Source organism: Staurois parvus, unplaced genomic scaffold (assembly GCF_062004578.1).
Source record: "Staurois parvus isolate SC_StPar_1 unplaced genomic scaffold, SC_StPar_1.0 ptg000336l, whole genome shotgun sequence".
NCBI classification, from domain to species: Eukaryota; Metazoa; Chordata; class Amphibia; order Anura; family Ranidae; genus Staurois; species Staurois parvus.
The window spans coordinates 996,839-1,013,906 of record NW_028318132.1 but is presented as its reverse complement, the minus strand read 5'-3'; positions in this window follow the sequence as shown (position 1 = coordinate 1,013,906).

Genomic DNA, 17,068 nt, shown 5'->3' with positions numbered 1-17,068 from the left:
TTTTCCTTTTGGCTATCACATCATTGGGAACTGTTTGGGAAAGAGGTAGCACTGCAATGTTATTAATTGCATATATATCCAGAAATTACTTAGAGATATCAGATGTTTAAAAATAGATTTAAATTGTATAATAAACAAGTTCTCCTAAAATTATCAAATTGCCCTTAATGTGTTTCTAATTAAAAACACATTATTGTACTTCACCCAATAGTTTATAAAACGTTCTTTAAAAATTGAGATATTTCCTCTTAGCTTCATCTTGCTGATTTCAGAAATTTGAGCACTGTGTTGCAATTACATAGCATAATCATGTTAGCCTTCACTGTTAAATTTTACCAATTTCAGCAATTTCAAGACTAAAATGGACCTACAAAACCCACAGGGAAACACTGAACTGGTGAACCATCAAATCATTTCCATGTATTGATGCAGACTGGATGTCTTGTGTGCTGAGAGTTTTACCTGTATACTGGCTAGTCTGAGTGTTATTATTTATTATTATACAGGATTATATAGCACCAACAGTTTGCTCAGCGCTTTACAAAATTAAGGTAGACATTACAGTTGCAATACAATTTGGTACAAGAGGAAACAGAGGGCCCTGCTCATTAGAGCTTACAATCTAGGAGGAAGGGTTGAGCGATAAAAAAGGTAATAGCTGTGGGGGGATTAGCTGATGGAGGAAATAAATGGCAGTTTACTAGGTAAAAGAAGGATAGGCTTCTTTAAAGAGAAAGGTTTTCAGGGATCGTATAAAGGTGGATAGATTAGGAGACAGCCGGACAGATTGGGGTAGGGAGTTCCATAGGATGGGAGAAGCTCAGGAGAAATCCTGGAGGCAAGCATAGGAGGAGGTGACACGGGAACTAGAGAGCAGAAGGTCTTGGGAAGATCGAAGAGAGCGGTTTGGTTGATATTTTGAGACCAGGTTGGTGATGTAGCTGGGGGCAGAGTTGTGGATGGCTTTGTAAGTTGTTAGTATTTTGAATTTTATTCATTGGGCGAGTGGAAGCCAGTGGAGGGATTGGCAGAGAAGGGTAGCAGACACTGAATGGTTGGTAAGGTGGATGAGCCTGGCAGCAGTATTCATGATGGACTGGAGGGGGGATAGCCTATGTAAAGGTAAACCAATGAGGAGGGAGTTGCAGTAGTCGAGGTGAGAGATTACCAGGGAGTGACTTAGGAGCTTTGTGGTGTCATTGGTTAAAAAGGAGTGTATTCTGTAGATGTTGCAGAGGTTGAGGCGACATGATGTGGACAGGGATTGTATGTGGGCCTAAAAGCATAGTTCAGAATCCAGGGTTACACTTAGCACCCTGGCATGCTGGGATGGGTTGATAGTGGTGCTATTGATCCTGACAGAGAAATCAGGGGAAGAGGCACGTGGGGGATGAAATATTATGAGCTCAGTTTTGGATAGATTGAGTTTTAGGAAGTGGTGTGACATCCAGTCTGATATGTCTGTTAGTAAATCGGTGATACGTGCAGAAACTGATGTGATGAGCTGAGGAGTACAGAGATAGATTTGTGTGTCATCAGCATAGAAATGGTATTGGGAACCGTGGGAAGCTATCAGATGACCCAAGGAAGAAGTATAGTAGAGTAAATAGCATTGTACGGGCACATCACTGTTCTGTCTCTACTACAGTAAAACAAAAAAATATTGGATGAGTTTTATCAAGAATGTTGGTGAATGAGAGCTAATCAGATCTAGGGCTTAACCTTTTACTGAATAATGTGTAAGAGCTTGGTGCTGGTTAACACAATAATTACTTTACAATATTCTAAAATGGTATATGCCCTTTAAAATACTGGAGACACATTGATGACCAATCACTTGTACAGCCTTAAGTTAGGCAGTTGCTTTCAAGTTTTGTTACTATGGTTGATTTTTTGTGTCAGCTGATTTCTATATGAACAAACCAGGCAAGTGCATTATACAGTTGGAAAGAACCCACAAGCCCTATAATGTTCAGCCAAGCACTGGCAGCAGGGCATACTGGAATGTAACACTCACTAGCCATTTGTCTATACTTGTTTTAACCTGCTTTGGAAAGTATTAGCGATCTTTGCAGACAACTGTAACTAACATCATGCAAAGATTAACCCAGTTTATCAGAATTACAGAGACAAGCCTGTTTACCGATGGCAGGTTGCAAGATGCATAGCCACTGCCACCCAGGATTGCCAGGCAAACTAAAGTAAGAAGTGCTTTGCGCTGCAGATAATACAAGCTGATAACAGGTGGGAAGAGTCCTGTGCGTTCTTGTTATACACTGTAATTAGACTGATTATAATAATTAGCACTGACTCTAATTTCCATCTAGTTTTATATTCTGCCTTTAAAAGCATCCGAATATTCTGCATTTTTTTTTCTTCTTTTTAATTGGGTTTCAAAATAGTGTTTTTCTAGGCAAAAAAGCCACTTTGCAGAAAATGAGCATTTATCAATTCTGATTCAAGCTTGACGTGTCCATTAAACACAGCTGCCTAATTGAAGAACAGAAAATGTGGGTCTATGCAGAACCTTTCACCTCTTACTGTAAAGTCAAATGCAATACAATTTACATGCAATTAATATCTAGAGTATCGCAAACCATTTAGTTGCCAGAGGGTTTGCCTTTTGTCTGAATGTTCTTTCATTGATGATGGGTGTGGCTAGAAGCTTAAATAACTGCTTAATGCTAAATAAGTGTATTTCATTATAGCTAAATAGTTGTGCCAAGGCACCCAGGTCTTTGGTACTTACAGAGGGATGCTGCAAAAATTCATAAAGTGTTAATGCAGTGTTTAGCTTTCATTAAAGCTGTTTGAATACGAAAAAGACTGGAAAACTTAGTACAGCAAAACCAACAGATTTTATTATAAGAAAGGTTTTGTTGTTGCATACATTTACAAATACATTTTGAAGCCACGCCAATGTAGCAAGTTACTTCTGCAAAATGTGAGGCACCCAAACTGGGACATACATTATAATGAATGCATCCACCCCAGGTTTACTTTGCAGGTAGCTTAAGAGTACAGAAACACACTAAATGTTCCATACTGACACAAGACATCTGAAGACCCCAGTGTGTTCGCATAAACAACACAGGAAAGTGTCAGTTCTTCAAATCTGTATATTAATAGCAGGGATAAATGTAAGAAGGAAATGAAGAACACAAATTTTCTCCCAACACTCATTTCAGCTAGCCAGGGCTGAAAACCAGCTATAAAATGTTTGTAGTATGTAGATGCCTTGGACAAGTTTGGAATTCTGGTTTACAGTTGTACCCTTTAGGAGAATAGGGATGCCACCAAGGTAAGGGATCACACTTTCTACAAGTGCTTTGGTGTAGCAGTGTGGAGCTATGTAACACAAATTTCTGTTTTTAACAACTTGATGTCCCAAACCTGTAACCTACAATTATAGACTTGACCGATTTATGCATTTTACCTCTAGGCCTATTGATCATCATGACTTGTCAGTGATGTATTTTTTGTCAGTATTGTCTTAAGAAAAAAAAATGTTTCATTTAATGTATGTTCTAAAGACAAAATGTTACAACAAATAACATTTTGGGGTTTTTTTGGTTGAACCAGTTTTTTTTTTTTATTTACTTGAAGGGTTCTAGAACTGATATGTACAGTGCAAGATTTCTATCTACACATAAACACTAAATAAAATACCATGTAACAATACTTCTACTACTAATATTTATGAATGACACCTGCAAAATGTTTTCAGGCTTTATTCACACAGGAGTCACAGTTATGACTCCTGAGACATGAAGCAGGACCTGATTATACGGATTATACCAGCAGAGCAGGCAACGATGGGGTAGAAGCCCTGAGCATACATTGAGATTACGTTCATTTAGTCATACTTTGTAAACTGGAACACTGAGTTTGTTTAGTCTGTGCCTTGCATATTAAAAAAATAAAAAAGCAACTTCATTGCAATACTCATCTTAACCCGAGTGCTTTTCCCCATAGATGTTCTGCTGTGAGGACCAGCATCACTTCTATGGTTGAATGATGGCCAGTATCATTCAAACTAGTTATTGTTGACCAAGGCTGTCTTATACACATCCCATGAAGTGGGGGTAGGCTGTAGATCAGATTTAATATGAATAATTAGATCTTTTGATTAGAACTAGATTGATTGGGAATTTTCTAATATGCACAGCCTTGTCCCAATCACATGCACCTAACTAGATGCAATTGACTGGCTACCATCAACTTTGCTAGTAAAATAACACACAACTGAGTTAGCTGTTGTTTGTGCCTGTTAAGTATTATAGGTTTTTTGTGGCAAGCATGCACTGACCTCTTCTTTCCCCACAATCTGACATTGTTCCATATGCAGTTTGGGTTTGAGACCAAGAGATCTTCAGCAATCCTCAAACTTTCCATAGTGCATACCTCTTCAGGTCACTATAGTGTGAACATTGGATTGTGGGGTTAGTGCAACATCTGATCTCTCACTTTGGGCTTCTAATCAAAATTTGCATACAAAGTACTGGTGGTAGTGAGATCAGTTCTGTCAGACTAAAAGTATGTGCAGACATACATTTTTGGATTAGACTGAGGCTTCCTAAAGCCCACTTATACAGCAGTAATGGTACATATAAATATAAAGTGCAGCGCTATCCCTAAATAAACTAAATATATATATATAAATATAAATATAAAGTGCAAACTGACTATTCAGAGTGCTCTAAATAATACCATAAGGTACTTATCTTATGTGCAAAATAGTGCATATACAAAAATTGTGCAACCCGTGTATTAAATGAGAATAAAGTGCAATTCGTGACAATCAAAATCACTACAACCATCTATTATACATGATAATAAGTCCAAAAAAGAATTAAAGTGTCCAAATGCAACAAATAAGCCTTTTAATCTTCATGCATGTGTCACACGTGTCCACACTGTGTGAATCCAAACTTTAGCCGTGATGGCCCCTCACCTCCTTGCCAAGACCCCACAGGGTCAGCTCGCCTTAAGACAGGACACCACTTTGATAGCTCACCTATAGACTGCTGATAGAGTATAAGAGGCGGGGGAGGTCCTGGTGAGCTATCAAAGTGGTGTCCTGTCTTAAGGCGAGCTGACCCTGTGGGGTCTTGGCAAGGAGGTGAGGGGCCATCACGGCTAAAGTTTGGATTCACACAGTGTGGACACGTGTGACACATGCATGAAGATTAAAAGGCTTATTTGTTGCATTTGGACACTTTAATTCTTTTTTGGACTTATTATCATGTATAATAGATGGTTGTAGTGATTTTGATTGTCACGAATTGCACTTTATTCTCATTTAATACACGGGTTGCACAATTTTTGTATATGCACTATTTCGCACATAAGATAAGTACCTTGTGGTATTATTTAGAGCACTCTGAATAGTCAGTTTGCACTTTATATTTATATATATATATATTTAGTTTATTTAGGGATAGCGCTGCACTTTATATTTATATTAATTCATTCACTCGTGTTGGTAAGGAGTTTTTGTGTCAGCAGCTTGGTGAATAGGGCCCCATTTCTAGCGCAGGACGTTCTTGCATTGAGTAATGGTACATAGCCACTGGCTAGTTATGTAAGTTATTATGTAGGAAAAATAAAGTGCAAGCAACAAGTGAAAACTCTGAGACATACTAGTCTTTGTGGAAAATGCCAGACTTGTCAGATTGCCAGTTGGGGTTCACCAACTTGAAAAGGTTAGGGAGATTAGATTATTAAAAAGAGTTGTTAGATGCAGCGAGTTACTGTTCATCTTGTCTGTGAGTTTATGCATTTTAAACTCTGAGCACTGAGAGCTGGCACTCCATTTTTGACATTCCTTTACTAAATGCACTGCCCTTGATGATGTCTGTATAAAAATATACAGGTGAAACTCGAACAATTAGAATATTATGCAAAAGTACATTTATTTCAGTAATGCAACTTAAAAAGTGAAACTAATATATGAGATAGACTCATTACATGCAAAGCAAGATAGATCAAGCCGTGATTTGTCATAATTGTGATGATTATGTCTTACAGCTCATGAAAACCCCAAATCCACAATCTCAGAAAATTAGAATATTGTGAAAAGGTGCAATATTCTAGGCTCAAAGTGTCCCACTCTAATCAGCTAATTAAGCCATAACACCTGCAAAGGGTTCCTGAGCCTTTAAATGGTCTCTCAGTCTGGTTCAGTAGGAATCACAATCATGGGAAAGACTGCTGACCTGACAGTTGTGCAGAAAACCATCATTGACACCCTCCATAAGGAGGGAAAGCCTAAAAAAAGGTAATTGCAAAAGAAGTTGGATGTTCCCAAAGTGCTGTATTGAAGCACATTAATAGAAAGTTATGTGGAAGGGAAAAGTGTGGAAGAAAAAGATGCACAAGCAGCAGGGATGACCGCAGCCTGGAGAGGATTGTCAGGAAAAGGCCATTCAAAAGTGTTGGGGACTTCCACAAGGAGTGGACTGAGGCTGGACATGGGCTTCAAATGTCGTATTCCTCTTCACAAGCCGCTCCTGAACAACAAACAATGTCAGAAGATTCTTACCTGGGCTATAGAAAAAACAAACCTGGTCTGTTGCTCAGTGGTCCAAAGTCCTCTTTTCTGATTAGAGCAACTTTTGCATCTCATTTGACACCAAGGACCCAGAGTATGGAGGAAGAATGGGGAGGCACACACTGCAAGATGCTTGAAGTCCAGTGTGAAGTTTCCACAGTCTGTGTTGATTTCGGGAGCCATGTCATCTGCCGGTGTCGGTCCACTGTGCTTCATTAAGTCCAGGGTCAACGCAGCCGTCTACCAGGAGATTTTGGAGCACTTTATGCTTCCTTCCACAGATGAGCTTTATGGGGATGCTGACTTCATTTTCCAGCAGGACTTGGCACCTGCATACACTGACAAAAGCATTAAAACCTGGTTCAATGACCGTGGGATTACTGTGCTTGATTGGCCAGCAAACTCGCCTGACCTGAACCCCATAGAGAATCTATGGGGCATTGCCAAGAGAAAGATGAGAGACATGAGACCGAACAATGCAGAAGAGCTGAAGGCCGCTATTGAAGCATCCTGGTCTTCCATAACACCTCAGCAGTGCCACAGGCTGATAGCTTCCATGCCACACTGCATTGAGGCAGTAATTGCTGCAAAAGGGGCCCAAACCAAGTACTGAGTACATATGCATGCTTATACTTTTCAGAGGTCTGATATTGTTCTATGTACAATCCTTGTTTTATTGATTGCATGTAATATTCAAATTTTCTGAGATTGTGGATTTGGGGTTTTCATGAGCTGTAAGCCATAATCATCACAATTATGACAAATCATGGCTTGAACTATCTTCCTTTGCATGTAATGAGTCTATCTCATATATTAGTTTGACCTTTTAAGTTGCAATACTGAACTAAATGAACTTTTGCACGATATTCTAATTTTTCGAGTTTCACCTGTATGAACACTGGCTGACAGTGGAATGTAAACACAGGGCCGGAAACTGTGCATATATTAAAAACGCATAGCATAAGGGCCATCCAAATACAATGGATAGATTTTAAGGGAGAACCCTATTGAAAAAAAAAAATGCAGGCTTCCAAAAATCCCTACCAGACCATCCCCTTCCAGATTCAGATAAGCGCCTATGAAAACCCCCACAACTTTCAACTAGGGTCGTGAGGAAGAGGCCCTGTCCTCATCAACATGGCTATGTAATCCCCATGTTGGGGACCTGTTCAGGAGGGAGGTGCATACTACTTGCCTCCTTTCCTGGCCTGCCAGGATTTATGCTCGGATTAGGGTCCAGTGTTGATTTATGGGGGGGGGCCCTACTTTTTTCACTCATTTTTTTGTGTAAGGGCCCCTCTTTAAAGTTCATGGCAGACATACCAACAATTACATATTTTCTGTAAATGACTTTACAGAATATTAGCCCAGGACAATTATCTCCAGCTCCAAGCAAGTTGTATCAATGGTTTTAGGCAGCAATGTTTTAACTAGCATACACGCTATAGTGCAAAGCAGGTAACAGAAAGCAATTTCCTTCTTCTAGCTTCTTAGTGTCTATATATTTATCTGATAATAATAAAAGCTGGATGGGTAAGCCTTTGTACATTGTATCAGGTTTTACAGTATATCAGATTACCTCAAGTGACATGCCAGTACACTCAGTGGTGTATTTAGTTTTTTTGCTGCCCTAGGCAACACAAAAATTGGCCACCCCCCCTCCCCTGCAGAGAGAGCCTGACACCGACCAACAACACCCCTGTCCCCCCACCTGAGAGCCTTCCAATACCATCGCCCCCCCATACACTAGGTGCCCCCCCCCTTCCCAGCAAGAGAGAGAAAGACACTCACTTTCTCAGCTCCGGACATCCCCAGGAACAATCTACATACACTGTCAAGCAGTCCGCAGTCTCTCTCAGTTCCAACCTGGTGTCCCGTCTTCCATCTCTTCTTCCAGGGGTCACTGCTACCCCCCCTGAAAAATGCCACCCTAGGCAAATGCCTTGTTTGCCTTGTGGTAAATACACCGCTTAGTACACTGATAGAGGTTGCATTATTTGAACTAAAACCAAGTTTTCTATTTTAAAGCAACTTTACAGAAACAGATTTCTAAAACTGGTAGAGATTAGACTACATATAAATGTTTCATAGTAACATACAATATTAGAAACTATGAAATAAATGATGTAGCGCTACCTAAAATATATAATATATATTAACATGCAAAAGTGAATACCAAGACATAAACACACAAAAATACATGTGATAAATTCTAAAATAAATATACGAAATAAATTATAAGTGACTTGGTTGGTATCACTTTGAATCCCATAGTGGATTGTTATTCACTTTCTTCACAAGAGGATCCCCAGAGGATCAGGTCACTTTCAGACACTATTGGTATATACTTTTGATCTTATGAGGATCAAGTCACTTATAATTTTTTTCGTTTGTTTATTTTAGAATTTATCACATGCATTTTTGTGTGTTTATATCTTGGTATTCACTTATGCATGTTAATATACAGTGGGGCAAAAAAGTATTTATTCAGCCACCAATTGTGCAAGTTCTCCCACTTAAAAAGATGAGAGAGGCCTGTAATTGGCATCATAGGTAGACCTCAACTATGAGAGACAAAATGAGAAAAAAAATCCAGACAATCACATTGGCTGATTTGGAAAGAATTTATTTGCAAATTATGGTGGAAAATAAGTATTTGGTCAATATCAAAAGTTCATCTCAATACTTTGTTATATATCCTTTGTTGGCAATGACAGAGGTCAAACGTTTCCTGTAATTCTTCACAAGGTTGGCACACACTGTTGCTGGTATGTTGGCCCATTCCTCCATGCAGATCTCCTCTAGAGCAGTGATGTTTTGGGGCTGTCTCTGGGCAACACAGACTTTCAACTCCCTCCAAAGGTTTTCTATGGGGTTGAGTTCTGGAGACTGGCTAGGCCACTTCCGGACCTTGAAATGCTTCTTATGAAGCCACTCCTTCGTTGCCCGGGCGGTATGTTTGGGATCATTGTCATGTTGGAAGACCCAGCCACGTTTCATCTTCAATGCCCTTGCTGATGGAAGGAGGTTTGCACTCAAAATCTCACGATACATGGCCCCATTCATTCTGTCCTGTACATGGATCTGTCGTCCTGGTCACTTTGCGGAGAAACAGCCCCAAAGCATGATGTTGCCACCCCCATGCTTCACAGTAGGTATGGTGTTCTTTGGATGCAACTCAGCATTCTCTCTCCTCCAAACACGATGAGTTGTGTTTCTACCAAACAGTTCTATTTTGGTTTCATCTGACCATATGACATTCTCCCAATCCTCTTCTGGATCATCCAAATGCTCTCTAGAAAACTTCAGACGGGCCCAGACATGTACTGGCTTAAGCAGGGGACACGTCTGGCACTGCAGGATCTGAGTCCCTGGCGGCGTAGTGTGTTACTGATGGTAGCCTTTGTTACGTTGGTCCCAGCTCTCTGCAGGTCATTCACTAGGTCCCCCCCGTGTGGTCCTGGGATTTTTGCTCACCGTTCTTGTGATCATTTTGACCCCACGTGGTGAGATATTGCGTGGAGCCCCAGATTGAAGGAGATTATCAGTGGTCTTGTATGTCTTCCATTTTCTAATTATTGCTCCCACAGTTGATTTGTTCACACCAAGCTGCTTGCCTATTGCAGATTCAGTCTTCCCAGCCTGGTGCAGGTCTACAATTTTGTTTCTGGTGTCCTTCGATAGCTCTTTGGTCTTCACCATAGTGGAGTTTGGATTGGAGTGTGACTGTTTGAGGTTGTGAACAGGTGTCTTTTATACTGATAACAAGTTCAAACATGTGCCATTGATACAGGTAATGAGTGCAGGACAGAGGAGCCTCTTAAAGAAGAAGGTACAGGTCTGTGAGAGCCAGAAATCTTGCTTGTTTGTAGGTGACCAAATACTTATTTTCCACCATAATTTGCAAATAAATTCTTTCCAAATCAGCCAATGTGATTGTCTGGATTTTTTTTCTCATTTTGTCTCTTATAGTTGAGGTCTACCTATGATGCCAATTACAGGCCTCTCTCATCTTTTTAAGAGGGAGAACTTGCACAATTGGTGGCTGAATAAATACTTTTTTGCCCCACTGTATACCTGTGCCTGCGTGGGTTTCCTCTGGGTACTCCGGTTTCCTCCCACACTCCAAAGACATGCTGGTAGGTTAATTGGCTCCTGTCTACATTGTCCCTAGTATGTGTATGTATGAATGTGAGTTAGGGACCTTAGATTGTACGCCCCTTGAGGGTTAGGGACTGATATGAATGTACAATATATATGTAAAGCGCTGCGTAAATTGATGGCGCTATACAAGTACCTGAAATAAATAAATAATATATTTTGGTTAGCGCTACATCATTTATTTCATTTTTTGTCCATAGATCATTAGGTATATGATTAGATGTTAGCAGCTCCTTTTTTCTTTTGATATCTGTATTTATTGTTTTAGTTAGGAGCGCAGGAGGGTTATACCAATAATATTAGAAAATAATCATCATCATGTGTTCAGTGGCATTAAAATGGCATCAGAGTTTAAAACATGACAAGGCAAATCTTACCAGACCTGTCAACCACTGACCAGTAACCTAACAGCCAGACAAATGGAAAATTATACCATACTTTCTTCACATTTTATTTTCCTTGTGCCAATCAATGGCAACATAAGCTTAAGCAATTCTATTTCATAAAGAAAGTAAGGCATCTACAGTCTCCCTGCCAAAGTCAGCTGTAGTGAGGATTGCTGAGCCCATTTGTAGTGTTGAAGAAAAGTGTCATAAGAGGATCAGCTGGCTGTCTTGCTTATTGTCTCCATCAATACACCCGTGCCAAGTGTCCATGATGTGAAGATGCTTCTGGTCAAATGTGCAGCAATTCCTCATAGTGGTTCCCATATAGTAGGCTCTTTGGTTAACTTTAGGAACCGTGAGGTGATTGTGTGCTGATGCCCTATACCCTTATTGGCTTCTAAGGAACTAGGAATGACCATTCTTACTACCTAAATTTGTTGTTTTGAAGTGTGCTTCCATTGATCTAGACACATCAATGGAAGGGTTCAGTTCTGCATAAGGCAGCCAGTTCAGACACTCCCCTCACCAAAGCAAGAAAGGCTACAAGAAAAACTACTTGGTGAGTGACAGTAAAGAGAGGAATGTCTTTAATGGGGTTTAAAGACAGTTTTCAGCACACACTAAACCAGATTCAGATCCTACAAAGTCAAAAGGGGGAGGTACATGGGAGACCTGAGAGCCGAATTCTGGCCCAGACCCAGCTGCAAGAGCATTTTCATTCCACAAAGAAAATACTCAGGAGGTAGCCCTGGGGCCAGGGGCGGACTGACAACTCATGGGGTCCCTGGGCAATAGGGGATCATGGGGCCCCTGTGTCCTTGCCCAAACTCAAAAAAGCCTATGAAAAAGGTACCAGGGGCATCTCATGGGGCCCCCTACTGACCCTGGGCCCTCGGGCAGTGCCCGAGTTTTGAGATGGTCAGTCCACCCCTGCCTGGGACTTACCCTAAGCTAAGCTTGCCTTGACTGTCCAGTGAAGCAGACATTATAGCTTTAACATTAAGGGATTCATAGTCTCTGTGATGCCCTTGTCCATCAGAAATTGAGCTTCAACTGTCATGCAACTAAAGCTTGCAACTGCGTAGCTGGATAGCAAGCCAGTCTCTGATCCATTAGAATTCACGGAGCAACTGTCTGGGATCTGTTACTGGAATGCCATCCATCTGAAACCTGTGAGACAAATGAGGAAAAGCATAGATCAGAGAATACAGATCCCACAAAATCACTACAGCATCCACTGATTCCACCAGAGGACCACTGCACCTGAGATGAAACTGCTTAGTCTGTATTTGCCCTTGAGACCAGAAAAATAACCTCTGGAGTTGCCTATTTGTGATACAAATCCTGGAATACCTTTGGGGTGGGAGCCCCAGTATATCTCTCTTGCTGCTGAAAACTTCTGGATTCTCCTGACAATTGATGTGCTCCATCACCATGTCATTGTCTGCTTGACTTCAGATTGAATAACCTTCCATTAAGAAGGGCTAATGCTCCAGGGACAGTCAAAAACTGCCCAAAGGCTCTGAACAACCATTCCTTCAACAGGAGGCAGGGACGGACTGACCATATAGCTACTCGGGCATGCCCGAGGGCCCAGGGTCAGTATGGGGCCCCATGAGATGCCCCTGGTACCTTTCATAGGCTTTTTTGGGTGTGGCTTGAGTGTGGGCGAGGACCCAGGGGCCTTATGATTTTCTATTGCCTGGGGGTCCCATGAGTTGTCAGTCCTCCCCTGACAGGAGGTCATCTAAATCTCCACAATGGAAGTGTTACAGGAGCTCAGTAATGCTACTATTGGCCCATCATCCTGAATACCTGAGGTGCTGAGGAGAAGTCCATGGGCAGGACCCCAAACTGGTAATATATAGGCTCCACAGCAGGGCATGGGAATTGCTGATGAGTTGAAGAGAAGGGGACACATAGTTAATCAGCTTTGATCCTAGCAGACACCAGGAAGTCTTCCTAGGGAAAGGAAGCAACAATAGATCTGGAATATTTCTATGCAAAAATCTGTATCAGAACTGTGTCAAATCTGCACCCGGAACTGTTCCACCACAAGAAACATGTTAACCTAAAAGTCTTGAGAAGATTTTATGGGGATCTGCTGAGTGATGACATAGGAAAGTTGGAGGTATGAAACTGGGAAGGGCGAAAGAGAAAAATTTCAGCTTGAATCCTCAACATACCTCCCCTTCCACCTAAAGCATCTGGGAAGTATTCTTCCCAAGTGTCTGCAAAAGTCTAGAAGGACATCTAACTTTGGAAAGTGTACTTTCATTTAGATAATGACTAGTCAGAGGATTTGTGACAGCCAGGATTTGTAGGTGGACAGAGATCCAAGCTGGAGGGATCTTGATGAGGAGGTCAACAGTGGAAAACAACAAATAAGAACATTTTGTAATTAGAGAGGAGGAGAACTTTCGAATCTGCTTTTTAGACTTCTTCCACTGGGAATGAATGTTTTCAGTAGCATGTCTGATGCTGTTGTCTTGATCTGTTCCCCACAGGCCATGCCATTTCTACTAGAGATGAAGTTACAGTCTGGATAAATCTCACCAGCTTCTTGTTTCTGTTCTTGTTCACCATCGGATGCTTGCCTTCTACCTGCTGTGGGAGGCTCTACGCAGTTGGTAGCAAAGGCCATGAGATTTTCTCAATTTCTCCACTATGGTAAGGTGTTATGAGAAGTTAGTCTTTAATAGGGCTACTGATCCCAATGTGATCTATAACTGTGTCCTTTTGATTTGGAGTAAGATGTGACACCATTGTTCCATGAGGTTGCTTTTATGAGATTTTGGTCATAAGGAAAATTATACCAGAGGTTGTCCCTATACCTGGTGAAGGGCAGAAACTACTCCCCTACTCTTAGTGTCCGTGGTAAATATGTTAGGCAGTTCTAGGAACACTCTTAATCAGGTAAGGGCAGCTTCATCCAGGGCTCACAGCAATTCTTTGTGGCCATAAATAGCACGCAGGAGAGCTTCTAGCTACCTTCTTAAGGCAGTCCTCACACTCTCTCTTGATAAAGGCAGCTTCACTCAGAACTCGTAGCAATTCCTTGTGGCCATGAATAGTGGGCAGGAGAACTTTGGTGACTGATTTCTCTTGAATAAGAACTACAGTAGATTGACCATAGTAGTAGGATTTTGCAGTCTGGAAGAGGATCTTCTATACTTTGTAGTGGATTTCTGGTACTTCTCCCACAATAAATTTCTGTCAGTAGGGTCTGCTAGGGTACTTAACTGAAAGAGAGCCATGCTAGTACTCTTAGTAGAAAAATAACTCCCTGATATGATGATTCTTACCTATAGGAACAGTGATGATCTTTGTTTTGTGTTATGCAATGAGCTCAGTAAAAGTAACGCAGGGCAGCTGGAATACTGAAAAGAGGCACGCATAATAAAGAAATATATATGTATATATATATATAATCCCTGTGTTCGCGTGGGTTTCCTCCGGGTACTCCAGTTTCCTCACTCACACTCCAAAGACATGCTGATAGGTTAATTGGCTCCTGTCTAAATTGTCCTAGTTTCATCCCTGGCCATGCGGGATCTCCTGCATGGTAGGGGTTGGGGAAAGACCTGGCAACCTACCCTGTAAAATAATTGCTAAGAGAATTCATGGAAAAAGTTGCTTACAAATGACAGCCCATGCAATCGCCAAGGGTCGGATACGACTGAATGGATATATATATATATATATATATATATATATATATATATATACACACACACACTCTGTACCTGTAGTAACCCTGTAGTAACAGTAAACAGTCCTAAGTGCAGAGTTTGTAGTGCTGACATATCTGTAAAGCCACCAGCATTTTAAAACCAAATATTAACTTTTCTGCCTGCCTCCTGTCTCCTGGTCAAACTATTTAGCTTGCCTAATTTCAAGATTGCTGTTGGGCAATTCTTACCCAAACCCAAGATGACCATCGGGTGAGATATTTACATTGTAAATAATCAGAAAGAAGCATCATTCCCTGTAGTAATTTTTGTAATGGTAGATAACATGCACAATGGAACACAATGTGGTCCTGGCCCATCACAAAATACACAGTACACAACTTCTGAGGACTTTAACAGACAAACTTCAGAGAGGAAAAAATATAATTGCTTTGTTAATGCAGTTTCTTAACTCCATGGATCCACTCACTTTTTGGGAGGCAAGCTGGGAAAACTCCCAGAGCACTGCAGATGAATATAGCTCTGGATGCTCTGCTACATGTGGGACTGGGCCCACAGTTTACCATCTCAAGACATCACAGAAGGGGTTCCCTGACTTATTGGGATATTTAGGACCTAAGGTCAGGGTCTTTGCTACAGAAAAGGCTGAACCTGCGCAGGCAACGACCGAAGGTGATATGCTGGCAACAGGACATACAGGATTACTGTACATTTATGTTTGCAATTAGTCCCATGGGAAAAGAATATGCTTAATTTATTTTGTCCTTGGCTGGGAGGGGTTAAAGACTTTACATCACCTAGGACATCTATTGTTTTTTGGGGTATGAAGCCTCATTAATTTGCAGTACTGCACAGTCTTTTCCTGCTCCTTCCAAAAATGAAAGTCAAAGACCCCTTTCACACTAGTGGTCCGGTATGATAAATGGACAGACTGACTTGATTAGAGAGTGAGAGTGCTGTGGCTGTGTCTGCTCTGCATAAGTGGAGCGGACATGAACCAGTCATTCAGCCTCTCCACTCTGCTTAGCGGGAATGCCCAGCTGAGCAAGCAGACTCCTGGCAGAGACCGCCCCATCTGAAAAATGCCAAATGAGTTGGCTTAGCTTTTAGGGACGTTTCCTTAGCAAAATGAATATAGTAAAGATGTTTTCACTTAAGATGGGCATAGACGACTCACATTTCAGCTGTTCAGCCCAAGAGAGACAGAGAGGGAAAGTCACTTGATTACTCCATCCATGCTAAACATCGTGGATGGAGGAATCTTCACTGTATTTAGGCAGATGCAGCTCCTATGGCAAATAGGATGCAGCCACAGTTCACCTGGTCACTCTCCATCTGGCTTAGGCAGTCCATAAATTAATCATTTTGTTAATTCAACCAAAAGAAAATTGCCTGAATTTCCTATCCACTTTGAATGTGTGGATGTGGAATCACTCCCCTTTATATTCTGACAGCAGGGAGACTTCCCTGTCCTCAGAATACATAGATCAGAGCTGACAACTATAGCAGGTGGTGCTGATTGTGTGGAAATCTTCCAGCAGGATGGTTGTACAGAAATCAATTGGTAGATTGACTTCTGTACAATCAGTCTGCCCATACATGTATCAAAATCTGGCTGCTGTAGTGCATTCTTGCTGGCCAGTAACAATTGGCAAAAATATAAACCATCTATGGGGCATTTAGAAGGCTCTATATCAGTGGTTCTCAACCTTTCTAATGCCGCGACCCCTTAATACAGTTCCTCATGTTGTGGTGACCCCCAACCATAAAATTATTTTCGTTGCTACTTCAGAACTGTAATTTTGCAGTGGGAGGACTAGTGCCACATCATTGGTGTCAGTGGAAGGAGTAGTGCCCCATCACTGATGTCAGTGGGATGAATAGTGTCCCATCGTTGGTGTCAGTGGGAGGAATAGTGCCCCATCGTTGGTGTCAGTGGGAGGAATAGTGCCCCATCGTTGGTGCCAGTGGGAGGAATAGTGCCCCATCGTTGGTGCCAGTGGGAGGAATAGTGCCCCATCGTTGGTGCCAGTGGGAGGAATAGTGCCCCATCGTTGGTGCCAGTGGGAGGAATAGTGCCCCATCGTTGGTGCCAGTGGGAGGAATAGTGCCCCATCGTTGGTGTCAGTGGGAGGAATAGTGCCCCATCGTTGGTGTCATTGGGAGGAATAGTGCCCCATCATTGGTGTCAGTGGGGGGAATAGTGCCCCATCATTGGTGTCAGTGGGAGGAATAGTGCCCCATCATTGGTGTCAGTGTGAGGAATAGTGCCCCAC